This window comes from Camellia sinensis, chromosome 10, assembly GCF_055761805.1.
Source record: "Camellia sinensis isolate YWXY chromosome 10, ASM5576180v1, whole genome shotgun sequence".
Lineage (NCBI taxonomy): Eukaryota > Viridiplantae > Streptophyta > Magnoliopsida > Ericales > Theaceae > Camellia > Camellia sinensis.
In genome coordinates this window covers 30,908,662-30,927,177 of record NC_138970.1, presented here as the reverse complement: position 1 = coordinate 30,927,177, position 18,516 = coordinate 30,908,662, and the positions used below count along the sequence as shown (strand labels likewise).

Sequence of the window (18,516 nt, the reverse complement as noted above, 5' to 3'; positions counted from 1 at the left end):
TAATTATTTTATGTGAAAGATAATATGATTCAAAATGAATTAAAATTTAACTTTTAACTTTTAACTTTTAACTTTTAACTTTTAATCTATGTTCCCAAATGTCTCCCGATTCTCATGAAAGAAAAGTACAATATTGTAATTTCATATATTTTGTGCATAAAAAATGTTGAGATACAGCAATTATAGCATTAGCCTCAATTCTCTTTTGTGTAACTCTTAGGTCAAACAATGAAAGTCTCTAGTGTCTTTTATCACTCACATGGTTTACAACAAATCCAACCTAACCTTCGGTTGGAACCTTGGTATCCTTTTTGAAGTTTTATTATATTATATTTTTTGTTTAAAAATAAAATAATAAAATGGTCAAAAATCTATTCACTTTGTTTGGTTTAATTCACTTTTTTTTTTAAATTAATTTTTTTATTTTTTGTATTTTTTGGTTTTATAAAAATTTTAAAATATTTTACGTAAATTTTTTATTTTTTTAGATACACCCAACTTAGATATATTTAAGAAGTATAATATTTGTAATTTTTTTTTAAAAAATACAAAAAATAGAAAAAAATAAAATAAAATTTAGTATATTTTCGTATTTTGTTGTATTAAATGAATTTTTTAAAGATTTTTGTATAAATTTTATATTTTTTAAGTGTATTTAGATTAAATAGATCTAAAGAATTGAAAAAATTGATTAAAATATTTTAAAAAATCACTAAATATAAAAATATGAATTAAAAATTCAAGAAAATATTTTTAAAATTTTCAAACCAAATAGAGTAATTTTTTCGTATTATTTTAATTTTCTTGTAAAAAGCAATTTTTATGAGTCCAAACACAATTTAAAATAATTTTCTAAAAATAAAATGTGCTCAAATATTTTTAAGTAAATAATTTGCCAAAAAGCAATCATATAAAATTTATTTTCTATTTATTAAAAAGATAATGATTTTAAAAAAACAAAAAACCTAAGCACATCAATGGGGTCCATAAAAGACAAACCTCAAATCTCAAACACAAACAAAAAATGCATATCATCAATATTGGTTCTAGATCTATTATATTCATGAATTTTACAATACATTAATTTGATTTCAACTATATACATTCACATTCTTGAAACATATTCCAATTAGATGAGCAATGGTATTATGTAATTGTATTTTAGACGTCTAGCACTTACAAATTCAAGGAGTTTGGTTGAGTAAAAAGATACTGGGTAATACACTCAAATTTTCGTGTTCAACTCTTTTCCAAATCATTTATTCAGACGATATCATGCAAGATTGGTAGGACATATCTTTTAAGTTTGGGCAAATTATATCTAATGTTAAAAGTGTGAGTTTAAATCTCCATCTATGTATGAATTTGTGACTTATTATATGAGAGTGTGGGTTCAAATCCTTACTTATGTGTGAGTTCATAACTTATCATTACACAGTTGAAACACACAATGTTGATAGAATGAATCTTTATCCCCGTCTATATATGAATCTGTGACTTACCATTGTATGATTGAAACACATAAAATTAGTAGAACAAACCTTTTAAATTTGAGCAAATTATACTCAGTATCATAAATGAATAGTGCTATTTACCCTTAGCCTTTTTCTTAGGACCCCCACATCTTTTATATATATTTTTTTAATTTCAATTTTGTGCAAACATAAAATTCCATTTGTATTCCCATCCCTAACTTTCTAACCCTAATTTTTCAAACCCTAACTCTAATCCCACCAACCATCTCACCAACATCACCTCTAGCCATTAACACCTCCACCTTGACTCACCAACCACCAACAACGCCACTACCCACCCCACTCGTGGACTCTCTTTCTCTTTCTTTTATCTCTACCTATCTGTTTATCTATCTCTCATCAAATCGTAATAGCGATTACAGAAGATTAGTGATGGTAGCAAATCTACCATCCTTGAATGATTGCCACGATTGTAGTACTGCTTACGATTTCTCTAGATTTCGTTCAGTAGTTCAGGACTGAACCACCACCATTTATTCGGTGGTCTACAACCGATCTACCACTGTTTGTTCAGTGGTTTACATCCGAAATTCCACCGTTTGTTCGGTATTGGTTTTTCGAACCAAGCAAGACAATTTCAAATGAAGAAAAATCGAACACTAGCATGTAAGAGAGGGCTCCAAGGTAGTTGTATGGGTGGCAACGATGACAAATGACTGAGATTTATGGAATGAGAGATTTGGGTGAAAGAAAAGAAGTAGAGAATCGCCAGTGGAAGAAGGGAAAGGAGGATAGAGCTAAGGATGTGAGTCGTCCAAAAAGAAAAGTCATCGGTGAGGGAAAGTGGGCTGAATGAGGGTCTCCAGTGGAGGAGAAGGGCTGTGGGAGGGTTGTCGGCCAAGGAAAGGGGTTGCTGGAGGTGGGGGAGATTGCCGGTAGAAAAGTATTGAAATGAGAGTTTAAAGGATATATTTGGAATTATGAAAAAGGTCCAAAGAAAAATAAGAAAGAAAGCAATTTTGATGATAGGAATTCAAAAAAGTAAGGGATACTAAGAAAAAAAAAATAGGAACATTATGTTTGATTTAGTTTTGAAATTATGATTTGAGTGTGGAGTTGCAATTTAAGTGTTGAATTATGAGTTGAGTTTTGAAAAGAGAAAATTTGTTTGGTTGTGAGTTTTGAAAAGAGTTTTAAGTTATATTTTGAGTTTTGAGTTTTGAATTTTGAGTTGTTGACATTTTTTGGATTTATTTTTTTAAAATATTAAAATTTATTTTTTATTTTAAATATATAATATTTATTTAAATATATTAAAAAAAATTATTTTAAATAATTTATTTTATTTTGTAAATATTTTAATTTTTTTAAGGGCAAATTACATATACACCCCTCGAGGTTTGGTTAAATTACAGATACCCCCCTGAGGTTTCGGAAATTACATCCCGCCCCCTGAGGTTTGTATTTTCATAACAATTTACCCCCTGAGGTTTATATTTCATAACAAATTACCCCCTAATTTCTTATGCAAATATAGCATTCAGGGGGGAATTTGTAATTTCTCAAACCTCAGGGGGGTATTTGTAATTTAGTCAAACCTCGAGGGGTGTATATGTAATTTGCCCTTTTTTTAATTTTAATATTTTAAACTCAAAACACAATTTCATACTCAAATCGTAACCAAACACATAACTCAAAACTAAATTCAAAAACTATTTTCAAAACTTCACATTCAAATCGTAACTAAGCAAACAGCAAAAAAATTAAAATATTTAAAAACATATATAAAAAATATTTAAAATAAAAATTATATATTTAAAATAAAAAATATATTTTTAAAAATTTATAAAAAAATACTACACACAAATGTATGAAATATAGAACACATTAAAATAAATAAATAAATAAATATTTAAAATATAAAATATTTACCCTAAAAAAATAAAATTAAGAAATTTGTTAAATATTTAAAAAAAATAAATCTCAAAAATCTCAAATACAACATAAAACCCATAACCAAACAAATTTTTTCTTCTCAAAATTCAAAATACGACTCCACACTCAAATCATGATTTAAAAAAATGAAATAAATAAAATTTGAAATTTTTTTTAAACAAAGTTCTGAAAATAGTTTGATTTTAAATTTTGAAAAGAGTTTTGAATTATGTATTTGATTATAAATTTTAAAAATAATTTTTAAATTAAAAGGCTAGGTTTGGTTTAACACAAAAAAGTCAAAAAGTTATTATCTTATTTAAGTCAGATCATTTTATTTATGACAAATTACAAACACCCCCTCGAGGTTTCGTAAAAATACAGATTTTTCCTGAGGTTTGAGAAATTATAAATTGCTCCGTGAGGGTCAAATTTTCATAACAAATTAGGAAAACTTAGAGGGGAATCTGTATGAAAATAAAAATCTCATGGGACAATATGTTATGAAAATATAAACCTCAGGAGTGGGATGTAATTTCTCAAACCTCATGGGGAATCTGTATTTTCACCAAATCTCGAGAGGGGTGTTTGTAATTTGCCCTTTTATTTAAATCACATCACCTCTCTATCACATCACTTCAAACTGAATTCATATTTTATAAAAAGTCAAAAAATACACTTATTTAGATCATCCCAAATAATATTTTGAATAATTTTAAATTGTATATTTAAATATAAATTTTTAAAAAAAAATTGAAATTTTTTAATTCCAAAAAAAATCAAACGCAACCTTAACAATTCCCATCAGAAATATGTAATAAATTCTCCACCTTTATATACGGTTGGGTCCACATGCTACTTTATAACACCACCGGTTATTTTTTGGACACCGCATTTTTATTCTATTCTAAAATCACCTTTTTAAAGTAATTTTAATAATAATAATAATCACTGTGTTTGGTTTGAGTTTTCTCGATTAAATTTTTTAAAAATTGAGTTTTTTTTATTTTCATATTTTTTTATTTTTAGAGAATATTTTTAAAATTTTAAACATTTTTTTTAATTTTTTTAGATACACCTTACTTAGATGTGTCTAAAAAATAAAAAATTATGAAAAAATATTTTAAAAAATTAAGAAATACATAAAAATACAAAAAAATGTACTAAATTTTTGTATTTTTTTTTATATTTTTGGTATTTAGTGAATTTTTAAAAGATTTTTTTTATAATTTTTTTATTTTTTAGGTATATTTATGTTAGGTGTGTCTAAAAAGTAAAAAATTTGTATAAAATATTAAAAAAATTTAGTAAAAATAAAAAAACACGAAAAATAAGAATGTAAAATTTTTAAAAAATAGGAACCAACAAAGAGAATAATACAACAATGATAGAGACCACTAATTTTGGAACTCTAAAAAGATCACTAATGACATGACCCTCAATAAAAAAAAAAAAAAAAATATAACACCAAAATCAAAACATCAAATCAATCATGGTGACGCCCACTACCACATCATTAGTGATAGCACTAATTAATACTCCCATTCATTTTCCAGAATAATATTTGCAATCAGATCACACACCACCCAACGCTTTCCCAAAAGCCTTCTCCAAACCAGAACACCACAAACGACAAAACCTCCTGGTTTCCTCAAGCACAATTTAAACTCTATTTGTGCTGTTCTATTTCATCATCATCATCATTAATGGACACTACGATCGGACCAGTCGAACCCTCCACCATCCCTTCCACCGCTGTCATCGGAACCCTACCTCACAATGGCTTCGTCTCAACTCTCCAGACCTCCCTCCCCCTTTGCAACGCCTTCGACTCCACCCTCGCCCGCCGCCTCGTCCAGATCGGCGTCTCCGACGTCTTCTCCGTTCCTGGCGACTTCAACCTCACTCTCCTCGACCACCTCCTCGCCAAGCCCGGCCTCAACCTCATCGACTGCTGCAACGAGCTCAACGCCGGCTACGTTGCCGACGGCTTCGTTCGTTCCCGCGGCGTCGGCGCCTGCGTCGTCACTTTCACCGTCAGAGGCCGCAGCGTCATCAACGCCATCGCCGGAGCTTACAGTGAGAATCTCCCTGTTATCTGTATCGTCGGCGGTCCTAATTCGAATGATTATGGAACTAATAGAATTCTTCATCACACCATTGGACTACCTGATTTCAGTCAAGAGCTTCGCTGCTTTCAAACCGTTACTTGCTACTAGGGATGGCAATGGATAACCTACCCTGTGGGTATCCATGGAGACCCAACCCAAATACATGGGTTTTCCCCTCTTTTTCTTATCCATTGGGTAGGGTAGGTGATATTCTTTAAATACCCACAGGGGATGGGTTGGGGATGGGTACCCACTAATTTCCCCATATGTTTTTTTTTTTTTTTTTTTTTTTTTTTTAAGATTCACAACTAAAACTAAATATACATTCAATCTTTTTTCTTTTTTTTATTTATTTATTTTTTCAGGTTCACAACCATTTTTTTTTTTTTTTTTTTTTAAGATTCACAACTAAAACTAAATATACATTCAATCTTTTTTTTTTTTTATTTATTTATTTTTTCAGGTTCACAACCATTTTTTTTTTTTTTTTAAGATTCACAACTAAAACTAAATATACATTCAATCTTTTTTCTTTTTTTTATTTATTTATTTTTTCAGGTTCACAACCATTTTTTTTTTTTTTTTTTTTAGATTCACAACCAAAGCTAAATATAGCTCTAATCTTTTTTTATTTTATTTTTAAGGTTCACAACCATTTTTTTTTTAATTTTTAAGATTCACAACAAAATTCGTGGGGGACTAAAAGAAAAAGATGGAGGATGGATTGGGTGTGGTAATGCATAGATATCTTAAAATGAGTGGTTCAGATTTGTTAAAGGTATAATTAGATTTTGGATAAATTAAAATGAATTGTTCAAATTTGCTAAGAGAAAGATGGTTTAATGTCTAAATTGTCCGTGGCTAACAATTCCTTGTTTATGCCCTGATGCAATTTAATATGAGTCTTATAACACTTTCTTCAAACAAACTTTTTGATTTTCTCAAAATTATATATTTGATTATTATAAAACAAACTTTTTAATTAATTAATTAATGTGCATTTGATTTTGTTGTTGAACCAAATAAAATAAAATAAGATTGAATGTATATTTAGCTTTTGTTGTGAACCTTAAAAAAATAAAAAATAAAATAAAAAAATAAGTTGTTAACATTAAATATATTAAAAAAGAAAGAAAAAAGATTGAAGGTATATTTAGCTAAAACCTTTATAAAAAAAAGACAAAAGAAAAACAAGAAGGTTGTTAACATTAAATATATTAAAAAAGAAAGAAAAAAGATTGAAGGTATATTTAACTTTTGTTGTGAACCTTAAATAAAAAAAAAAAAAAAAAAATTGTTAACATTAAATATATTAAAAAAGAAAGAAAAAAGATTGAAGGTATATTTAACTTTTGTTGTGAACCTTAAAAAAATAAATAAATAAATAAATAAATAAATAAATAAAAAATGTTAACATTAAATATATTAAAAAAGAAATAAAAAAGATTGAAGGTATATTTAACTTTTGTTGTGAACCTTAAAAAATAAAAAAATAAAAAAATAAAAAAAAATAAAAAAAAAATTGTTAACATTAAATATATTTAAAAAGAAAGAAAAAAGATTGAAGGTATATTTAGTTTTTGTTGTGAACCTTTAAAAAAAAAAAAAAAAAAAAAAAAAAAGAAAAAAAGTGGTTGTTAACATTAAATATAAAAAATAAAAATGGGGATTAAAGTGGGTTGGGGAAAATCCATACCCATTAAAAAATGGGGAGGGTGGTACCCATGGGGAATGGGGAATGGGGAATGGGGAAAATTTATTATAGGGGAATGGGGATGGGGAATTAATATCCACCCCATTGCCCCCCATTGCCATTCCTACTTGCTACCAGGTCTGTGGAGTTTAGTTTTTGAAAACTGTTATTGAATTTTTGTGTGTTTTTAAATCTACGTAATTTTTTAATTTTTTTAAATGAAATGTATAGATTTATTTTTAGTAAATTTTTTTTTTATTTTTAATAGATTTTTTCAAAAATATTTTATTTTTGAGTTTCAAAATCAAGGCAAGTTTTGCTCGATCGAACACCAATTGAGTGAGATTTGTTTGTATAAATGTGTGTGTGGATGCGTATGTATGATGTGAGTTGAAGTGAATGTTTTTGAGTGAATTGTGGATTGTGATGCAATTAGGCAGTTGTGAATAACTTGGAGGATGCACATGAACTGATCGATAACGCGATATCAACCGCATTGAAAGAAAGCAAACCTGTCTATATCAGTGTTAGCTGTAACCTGCCGGCAATTCCACATCCTACTTTTAGCCGCGAGCCAGTTCCATTTTCAATCTCTCCCAGGTAAAACTTCGATAATTTGATCTTGTCGAATATATATATATATATAAATACTAGTGATGTGTGTGTGAAGATCTTTAGCATATGAATGAAGAAGATGTGTAGAAACCTTTCATGAGATTTAATTATTTGAATCAGTTTGATTTTGTTGCATGCAGTTTTCAAACTCATCAATTGTTATGACTATTTTTAGAAAATCAAAAAAGCATGACCAAGAAAGTGTTTACACCTACTGACTTGTGCAAGTGAGAAATTTTTGACCAGTTTAACGAATGATGGTTGAATTTGAAAACCATTTAATAATTATTGGACATGGAGTTTTAGCAGTTACTAATTTTATTGGTATTTTCGGAATAGAAAAAAGCATGATAAAGTTATGAGTTGTGTGCTTTAATATAAATATATATGTGTGTGTATTGCAGTGGTGAGTGTGTACACGTATGAATGATATATTTCGGTTCAATTTATATTGATTTTGATTTTAATGGTGTACAGATTGAGTAATCAGATGGGTTTGGAGGCTGCAGTGGAAGCAACAGTAGAGTTCTTGAACAAGGCAGTGAAGCCAGTGTTGGGTGACTGGGCTGAAACTGCGAGTGGCAAAGGCTTCTAATGCATTTGTTGAATTGGCCAATTCTTGTGGCTATCCAGTCGCCGTGATGCCATCAGCAAAAGGACTTGTGCCGGAGAACCATCCCCATTTCATTGGGACTTACTGGGGTGCTGTGAGCACCGCCTTCTGTGCAGAAATCGTTGAATCTGCCGATGCTTACTTGTTTGCAGGACCCATTTTCAATGACTACAGCTCTGTTGGGTACTCTCTGTTTCTGAAGAGAGAGAAGGCGATCATCGTGCAGCCTGAACGTGTGGTGATTGGAAATGGGCTGCGTTTGGGTGTGTTACGATGAAGGATTTCTTGAGAGCTCTGTCAAAGCGGCTTAAGCGCAACGCAACTGCCTATGATAATTACCATAGGATCTACGTTCCCGAGGGACATCCTCTCAAGTGTGAGCCTAACGAGCCCTTAAAGGTCAATGTTCTGTTCCACCACATTCAGAAGATTCTGTCAAGTGACAAGGCTGTGATTGTTGAGACTGGGGACTCTTGGTTTAATTGCCAGAAGCTGAAATTGCCCGAGGGATGTGGGTAAGTGGCTGAGAGAATGTTGCGTTTGCTTTTATTATCTATTTTTTTATTTTTTATTACACTTTATGATTCAACAACATTGTGAAATTGGGGTTTGCAGGTACGAGTTCCAGATGCAATATGGATCAATTGGCTGGGCTGTAGGTGCAACTCTTGGATATGCACAGGCTGCACGAAATAAGCGAGTGATTGCTTGCATTGGTGATGGTAGCTTTTGTTGGAAAAAATGGTTTTTTGGTGACTTTAATTAAATATTAAAGTAGGTCCCAACCATCTATTGTGTTGGGTCCCAGTGAGTCTAGATACTTTGCATTGAGATCTTTACACCACAGATAGAATGGCTAAAAACCATTGAGATTTGAATGAGAAATTATCTCATGAAGTTAGCTTCATGGAAAAAAGGTAATGAAGTTTGTAACTCCTACATTTATTACAGAGTTTAATAGAGTATTAATGGGGTTTGTAACTCCTACATTAATGAGGTTTGTAACTCCCGCATTTATTGCAGAGGTTAATGGTGCATTATGAACAGCCATAAAGGTTGGAGGCTCTTCCTCTCTCCCCTATACATGTATAAATTGAGACCCTCCTGTCAAGTCTCAAACACAGAAATTTTTACTTCCATTTCACAAGTCAGTTTGCCTAAAAGTTCCTACAGTGAGAGAGTACTGCCACTGTTTTGTTCGCTAAGCTAGACAAAGAGTGTTTCTGCCGTAGCTGGTTTTGACCGTCGTATCCTGAGAGACAGACGTCGGGATTCCTCAAGTACTCGACCAGTGAGGCGGCGAAATCTATTTTATGGAAACTGCTTCCGTGCAGGCTTCGGTTTCGTCTCTTTACCCTTTTATTGTTTTGTGTATTTCTGTTGAAATTTAGTGTAATTATTAGCTTGTGTTCTTAGTATATATATAATTTGATTTCTTCATAAATCTATTTATTTAATTTCAAAATTTGAACAACAAGCTTAAAACAGATTTCTCATATATGTTTTCCTATGAAATTGATCGAATAGATTTATATAGACATTTGTATAATGTTACTAGGAACTGTTGCGGAATTGCTCCCTATTTCAATGATTGTAAATTATGCAATGTGATTCTCTAATTGTTTAGTTTAATTAGAATGCTCTATCATAATTTGTATACTTAATCGTATTACTCTGATCTTATTTTATGAGTATGGTTCATCATTCCCCTTCTATGATTTGCATGAATTTTAAGGTTATAAAATATAATTTATTGATGTTGCAATTTTGACATGCTAATTCTATTCTATTCTAGGTTTTAATTTGTTACATGCTTATTATTTTCTAGACCAGATTACATGATTTAATCTTTAGAATTTTTGCATGTTAATGGTTGAATGGTTATATACTTGAAGTGCTTGGTTATTAGTTTATTACATATAAACAATTCAAATTATTTACACAAACCGCATGCTACTTATTTGGTTTCATCCTATTTGTCTAATGTTGCATATGTATATTTTGATTTTGCATGCTTCTAGCTTTACTATCTAATTTGCATGTGAAATTGCTTCTAGTTTTCTAGAGTTATACACATAAGTTATTTCCATGAATAGTGTGTGATTTAATTGGATGAATTAAAGTTTGAATTAAATGTAGTTCTTTGGAGTTATAAAATTTGTGTAACTTGCCTATATTTATTTACATGGTTATTGTGAATTAAATTCTTATATAATTTATGGCAATTAATTTTTAATTTAATGTAGAAGTTATAAGGTTTTGTAACTTGTATAGTATCTTAATTCCTTAGTTAGTTTGCTATTCTATGATTTGCTAGAAGGTTAAATAATATTTGATTGTATGTACAATTGCTTTATATTATGTTGTCGTTTTCTACTAACTCTCTTTGTAGGCATACCTAAGCGTAGAAAGGAATTGTATGGACTACTTATAATCCTCAATTGGATTGGTTATTTTTCTTTATGTTTGAAGAAATTTTTTACTTAAGATTTAGTTGGTTTGTTTACCAATTTGTAGTAGCAAGTTTTATTTGCTTATTAGACGCATTTTATATACATGTATTTGGTTGTAGCAATTTTAAATTGTTTGCAAGTTTAAATTGCTTGTAAGTTTGGATTTTGGTTTGGTTTTCTGAATAGAAACCAAAGTGTTTAGCCTTGGCTAAAAAGGAGGTTTTATTTGTTCAGAAATGGCAACTATCACTGATGCTGCTGCTACTGCTAATGTTGGTGGGGATCTGAACCCCGGGGCAACTGGGTTGCCAACCCCTACTGTTGTGACCTCTGTGGTCAACCATGGCGTTACTCCGACTGTTCCAGGAGGACCGCTCAGTCATCATGAGCGCCCAGAGAAATTTATTGGGGTGAACTTCAAGAGATGGCAGCAAAAGATGCTGTTTTACTTGACCACGCTAAACCTTGCAAAGGTTCTGAGCGAGGATCCTCCAGCCGTGGTAGAGAATGAGCCTGATAGGCAGAAAGTCATGGCGCTTGACACATGGGAGCAGACAGACTATCTTTGCCGGAACTATGTGTTCAACAGCTTGGCAGACTCACTCTATAGTGTGTTTTGTTCCAAGAGCTCAGCAAAAGAGTTATGGGAATCTCTGGACAAAAAGTATAAGACTGAGGATGCCGAGGCAAAGAAATTTTTGGTTGGCCGGTTCCTTGATTTTAAAATGGTAGACTCTCAAACTGTGATAAGCCAAGTCCAGGAGTTTCAAGTGATCTTGCATGAAATTCATGCTGAAGGAATGCCTTTGAACGAGTCATTCCAAGGTGCTGTGATCATTGAGAAACTTCCCAATGGTTGGAAGGATTTCAAGAACTACTTGAAGCACAAGCGGAAGGAAATGTCAGTTGAAGAGCTGGTTGTCCGACTCCGGATTGAGGAGGATAATAGAAAGAAAGGAGGGAGTACTTCCTCAATAAAAGCAAATCTCATTGAACATGGCAAATCTTCTGGAATAAGAAAGAAGCCCTCTAAGTTGGGGCCTAGAGGTGGTGTTGCAAAGAAGCCGGCTTACAAGCCACCGGAACCAAGTAATCGGTTCTTTGGGAAGTGCTATAACTGTGGTAGCAATGGGCATCGGGCTAGCGACTGCCACAAGCAGAAGAAGTCATACAAGACTAAACCTCGTGCTCATATGGCAGATTTACAAGAGCACTCCCATGAGGAGGATGATATGCACTTGTCTGCCGTTGTCTCTGAGGTGAATCTGGTAGGTTCAAACCCAAGAGAATGGTGGATTGATACTGGGGCTACACGCCACATCTGCTCCGAGAAAAAGCTGTTTACAACTTTCGAACCGGTTACAAACGGTGAGAAGTTGTTTATGGGAAACTCTATTACCTCGATTGTTGAGGGGAAAGGAAAGGTGGTCCTGAAGTTGACGTCAGGAAAGGAGCTGACCTTGAACGAAGTCCTGTATGTTCCGGACATTCGTAAGAATCTTGTCTCAGGGTCTCTTCTCAGCAAACATGGTCTTCGCATTGTTTTTTCCGACAAGGTCATTTTGACCAAGAGCGGAGTGTATGTAGGTAAGGGTTATATGTTGGGAGGTATGTTTAAACTCAATGTAATGACTATTATCCCAAAGATGAATAAAGATGCATCTTCTTCTGCTTACATGCTTGAGTCTTCCAATTTGTGGCATGGTAGAGTATGACATGTGAACTTTGAATCTTTACGTAGATTAATCAAGTTAGATCACATACCATCTTTTAAGATTAATCCGAAACACAAGTGTGAAACTTGTGTTGAAGCGAAGTTGACAAGATCTTCGTTTCATTCTATTGAAAGAAGTTCAGAGCCATTGGACTTAGTGCATAGTGATGTGTGTGACTTAAAGTTTATACAATCACGTGGTGGCAATAAATACTTCATCACTTTGGTTGATGATTGCACTAAGTATTGTTATGTCTATTTGTTCAAAAGCAAAGATGAGGCTATTGACAAGTTTATTCTTTATAAGAATGAAGTTGAGAATCAATTAGGCCGCAATATTAAGGCTTTAAGAAGTGATCGTGGTGGTGAGTATGAATCACCGTTTATTGAGATTTGTGCTCAATCCGGGATTATCCACCAAACCACGGCGCCTTATTCTCCTCAATCAAATGGAGTTGCTGAACGGAAGAATAGGACTCTAAAGAAAATGATGAATGCAATGTTGATAAGTTCTGGATTGCCACAGAACATGTGGGGGGAAGCAATTCTCTCTGCAAATTACATTCTGAATAAAGTACCCTGGAAGAAGGTGGACAAGACGCCATATGAGTTATGGAAAGGCGTTAAGCCTTCGTATAAATTCTTACGAATGTGGGGGTGTCTTGCAAAAGTGGCAATTCCTACACCCAAACGGGTTAGGATAGGCCCGAAATTCGTGGATTGTATATTCATTGGTTATGCACATAATAGTAGTGCATATTGGTTTCTTGTACATAAGTCTGAAATTCCAGACATACACAGGAATACCATTATGGAGTCAAGGAATGCATGTTTCTTTGAAGACATTTTTCTTTGCCGAACCCATGAAAGGGTTCCAAGGTCTTTGGAGAAATTTGATGAGCTTGCTAGTGAGGATGATCATATTGATGATTCAGGTGATGATCAAATTGAGGTTTTAGATGAGCCCAGAAAGAGTAAAAGGGCTAGGATATCCAAATCTTTTGGTCCAGACTTCTTAACTTATATGGTTGAGAACGAACCTCAAACTTTCCACGAAGCTGTGACTTCTCTTGAGAGTCCATTATGGAAAGAAGCGATCAAAAGTGAGATTGACTCCATCTTACAAAACCACACCTGGGAGTTGGTAGATTTACCTTCAGGTTGCAAGCCTTTAGGTTGCAAATGGATTTTTAAAAGAAAGATGAAGGCCGATGGGTCAATTGACAAGTATAAAGCGAGGCTCGTTATCAAAGGGTACAGGCAACGAGAAGGCCTGGATTACTTTGATACGTACTAACCTGTTACTAGGATAACATCCATTCGGATGGTGATTGCGATTGCTGCTTTGCGCAATCTAGAAATTCACCAGATGGATGTAAAGACAGCTTTCTTAAATGGAGATTTGAATGAAGAAATCTACATGGAGCAACCTGAAGGATTTTCAGCTCCAGGGCAAAGCAGGAAAGTTTGTAAACTTGTCAAATCTTTGTATGGTTTGAAGCAAGCGCCTAAACACTGGCATGAGAAGTTTGACAACGCAATGTTGTCAAATGGGTTTAGAATCAACGAATGTGACAAGTGTGTTTATGTCAAAGACACTGGCAAAGGTTATGTCGTTTTGTGTCTATATGTTGATGATATGCTCATTATAGGTAGTAACGATGAATTGATCAAAACTACCAAGAAGTTGTTAAACTCTAAGTTTGACATGAAGGATATGGGCATTGCAGATGTTATTCTGGGAATTAAGATTACCAGAATCTCTGATGGAATTGTACTATCTCAGTCTCATTATGTTGATAAGATACTTGAGAAGTTTAGTGGATCAGATACGAGTGTGTCATCGACACCTGTAGACTTAAGTCTACATTTTACCAAGAATAATAATGAAAGTGTCTCACAGTTAGAATATTCTCGGGTAATTGGAAGTTTAATGTATCTGATGAGTTGTATTAGGCCGGATATAGCTTACTCGGTTAGCAGGCTTAGTAGATACACAAGTAATCCCGATGCTACTCATTGGAAGGGTATTGTGCGGGTGTTAAGGTATTTACGCTACACTCGGGATTATGGGCTGCATTATACTCGAAATCCGGCAGTGCTTGAAGGCTATAGTGACGCAAATTGGATATCAGATATAAAGGACTCAAAGTCCACTAGTGGATATGTGTTCACTCTTGGTGGAGCAGCGGTGTCTTGGAAATCTTCCAAACAAACGTGTATATCTAGATCAACGATGGAATCAGAGTTTATTGCTTTGGATAAAGCAATGGAAGAAGCTGAATGGCTTTGCCATTTCCTTGAAGATATTCCAAGTTGGTCCAAACCTGTGCCTGCTATTTGTATTCATTGTGATAGTCAATCTGCAATTGGTAGGGCACAGAGTAATATGTATAATGGAAAGTCTAGACATATCCGTCGTAGACATAATTCCATACGACAACTAATCTCGAATGGAGTTGTCTCTATAGACTATGTAAAGTCTAAGGACAACATTGCGGATCCGCTAACCAAAGGGTTAAATCGAGTGTTAGTCGAAACGTCATCAAAAGGAATGGGGTTGAGGCCTTTGGAAGTTACCGGAATGGAAACCCAACCTAGTTGACTGGAGATCCCAAGATCTAGGTTCAATGGGACAACCTAATTGCGTATAACGGTGGTATGTCACTGAGGAGGTTAAACCTCCAGCCATTCCTTCTATCAGTGATACCTGCAAGTGTAGAGGTTAAGCTGAGCTTTTAATGACTCTAGTGTGTTAAGCTATTGAGCTGAGTATAGCAGGATACTCAAGTAGAGTCACCTATGTGAGTGTGAAGTGGGGCCGCTTCTAGAAGAATTGGGAGGCCAAGATTCTTTGAAACCACTCGCTGAACCAGGCTAGTGTCCAGGGCCACACAGGGCACACCAGTGAGAACAGAATAGTGGTAGGAGTAATTCCCGTGTGAGATCTATTGTCTCAGTTTACATAAATGGCAGAGCAGTTCAAGATGTCATATTCACTGATCAGCCAGTAAACTCGATAGGTTTTCACTGGGAGAGGTTCAAAGCCAAAAGCTACCTTCTCTAATGTCGGGGTTAGTCCATTGTACTCTCTCTCCGAGTCATTATTGTTGAACGGTGTTCGTTTGTTGAGTCATTCGGTCAATTTTTATTCATGTGGGGGATTGTTGGAAAAAATGATTTTTTTGTGACTTTAATTAAATATTAAAGTGGGTCCCAACCATCTATTGTGTTGGGTCCAAGTGGGTCTAGATACTTTGCATTGAGATCTTTACACCACAGATAGAATGGCCAAAAATCATTGAGATTTGAATGAGAAATTACCTCATGAAGTTAGCTTCATGGAAAAAAGGTAATGAAGTTTGTAACTCCTGCATTTATTGCAGAGTTTAATAGAGCATTAATGGGGTTTGTAACTCCCGCCTTTATTGCAGAGGTTAATGGTGCATTATGAACAGCCATAAAGGCTGGAGGCTCTTCCTCTCTCCCCTATACATGTATAAATTGAGACCCTCCTGTTAAGTCTCAAACACAGAAATTTTTACTTCCATTTCACAAGTCAGTTTGCCTGAAAGTTCCTACAGTGAGAGAGTACTGCCACTGTTTTGTTCGCTAAGCTAGACAGAGAGTGCTTCTGCCGTAGCTGGTTTTGACCGTCGTATCCTGGGAGACAGACGTCGGGATTCCTCAAGCACTCGACCAGTGAGGCGGCGAAATCTGTTTTAAGGAAACTGCTTCCGTGCAGGCTTCAGTTTCGTCTCTTTACCCTTTTATTGTTTTGTGTATTTCTGTTGAAATTTAGTGTAATTATTAGCTTGTGTTCTTAGTATATATATAATTTGATTTCTTCATAAATCTATTTATTTAATTTCAAAATTTGAACAACAGCTTTCAGGTATTTATGCATACATATCCATCTTTGTTGTATTCCATATGGTTTTGATTCTTGTAAATTTTCCTAATGATACTTCATATGAATTCTGGCAATCACTTCTCTGCTGTTCCTATTTATCTCAAAAAATACGACATAGATCTCTATTTCGGGAAAGAAAGAGAATGCTTCTTCCTATTCAAATTAAATCTGTATGAGTTACTCCCAATGTTCTGGAAGATTGTTGACTTCCTCTGCAATATTTTCCACTGTATGTTGAAGGGTTGTGTTGTATTGCTGTCTATGCTTGTATATCTTCAGCTTATATCACCTTGCATGCACAATATGAAAGACTCGATACTTCAAGGATTGAAATAATGGGATTCACTACTGATTATCTCCTGAATTTGTCCGTGTTAACACTCATTTTGGTGAATGCTTCACAGGTGACTACACAAGATGTGTCAACAATGTTGAGATGTGAACAGAGGACCATCATCTTCCTTATAAACAATGGGGGATACACCATAGAAGTTGAGATCCATGATGGTCCTTACAATGTGATCAAGAACTGGAACTACACTGGTTTGTGGTCGATGCAATCCACAACAGTGAAGGCAAGGGTTGGACAGCTAAGGTGAGTTGGGAAGCTCAATGCACATTCGGTTTGATGCATCAACTCTGAAATGGGACGATTAGAGATCACAAAAACCTTTTTTTTTTGTCCTTAATGTTGCAGGTGCGCTATGAGGAAGAGCTCATCGAAGCAATTGATACAGCAATGGGTGCTAAGAGTGATTGCTTGTGCTTCATAGAAGTGATTGTTCATAAGGACGACACGAGCAAAGAGCTGCTTGAATGGGGCTCCAGAGTCTCTGCTGCAAATAGCTGACCACCGAACCCTCAGTAAATACTTATCACGGCTCCTATAAGTGGAAAGAACAGCATTTTTATGCTTCCTCGGGTATATTAAGTTCTAGGTTTGGCTTGAGCCACCTGTTCGCATATTCTGCATAGTTCTGAATTTTATGTGTATATTCCCTTTGATTTTTAATATCTACTGATCTTTTTGCCTCATTTTCTATCTTCTTTTACATATTAAAACTTTCTTTTTAGTTTGACTGGTAGATGTTTGGAATAATTGGATGGATAAATGCTGAGATAGAGAGAGAGAGAGAGAGAGAGGGTTGTGGGTTGCATGGTAGATATGAAAAGAGAGATCAATGGCGTGAAAAAGAGGGGCATGGAAATGAAATGAAGTAAATAGATTTGGCTATCTTCCTCAATGGAAAATGATGCATAAATAATGTCTCTCAAACTACTTTTTGAAGTTGGATAATACTGAAGTGTTGTTCTTAGACAGAATGGTGTGTTTATTTGTCGTCGTTTTATTCTAACCTTCACTCTCATAATTTTTAAAATTAAACTTTGGTGTCATTCCATATAAATTTTGTAATAAAATTTTGTTTACTTATTATTTTTATTCAGAAGGTATTTGAATCATAAATTTAAGAATTTAAAATAAAATAAAAAACAAAAAAAATGAGTAAAATTTCTTTTTCTCTGTTTCTCATCTCCCTATCTAAATTTCTGATCCAAAACATGGGTTTAACACCCACCAAAATGAGTACCCCATACCAAAAAAAAAAAAAAAAAAAAACAGATAAAAAAGAGTAAGTGGTCATTTGGAAATTACTTAATTTTTATCAAATAAATAAATAAATTGTTTATTTTAGCAACTTCCCAAACTCAAAGCAAGGAAAATAATCATTTTTTTGGAGGAACTAAACACTAGGAGTATGTTTGGTTTGTGTTTGAGAGATGTGTTTTAGAGATAAAAAGTACGAAAAGTTGTTTGGTTTGGTTTTTTGCAAAAGATGTTTTGGAAAATTATTTTGAGAGAGAGTTTTGAAAAAAGTGATTGGTTTGATGTGTGTGAGAGAGAGATTTGTTTGGAAAACTTGTTTGGTTTACAAGTTTTGAGAAATTTTTTTGGAAAAATTTGTTTGGTTTGATTACTTTTAAAAATTTATTTG

The 18,516-nt window shown here is 33.6% G+C and overlaps 1 pseudogene across 1 annotated transcript; it reads left to right on the top strand.

Annotated features, from left to right (window-relative positions):
* The first annotated feature begins 4,964 nt into the window (after positions 1 to 4,964).
* Positions 4,965 to 17,557, top strand: LOC114290152 (pyruvate decarboxylase 1-like; annotated as a pseudogene). The gene is made up of 6 exons (XR_014341898.1): positions 4,965 to 5,653; positions 7,651 to 7,814; positions 8,307 to 8,957; positions 9,058 to 9,172; positions 16,924 to 17,117; positions 17,220 to 17,557. The product of XR_014341898.1 is annotated as a pyruvate decarboxylase 1-like (transcript).
* Positions 17,558 to 18,516: the final 959 nt, after the last annotated feature.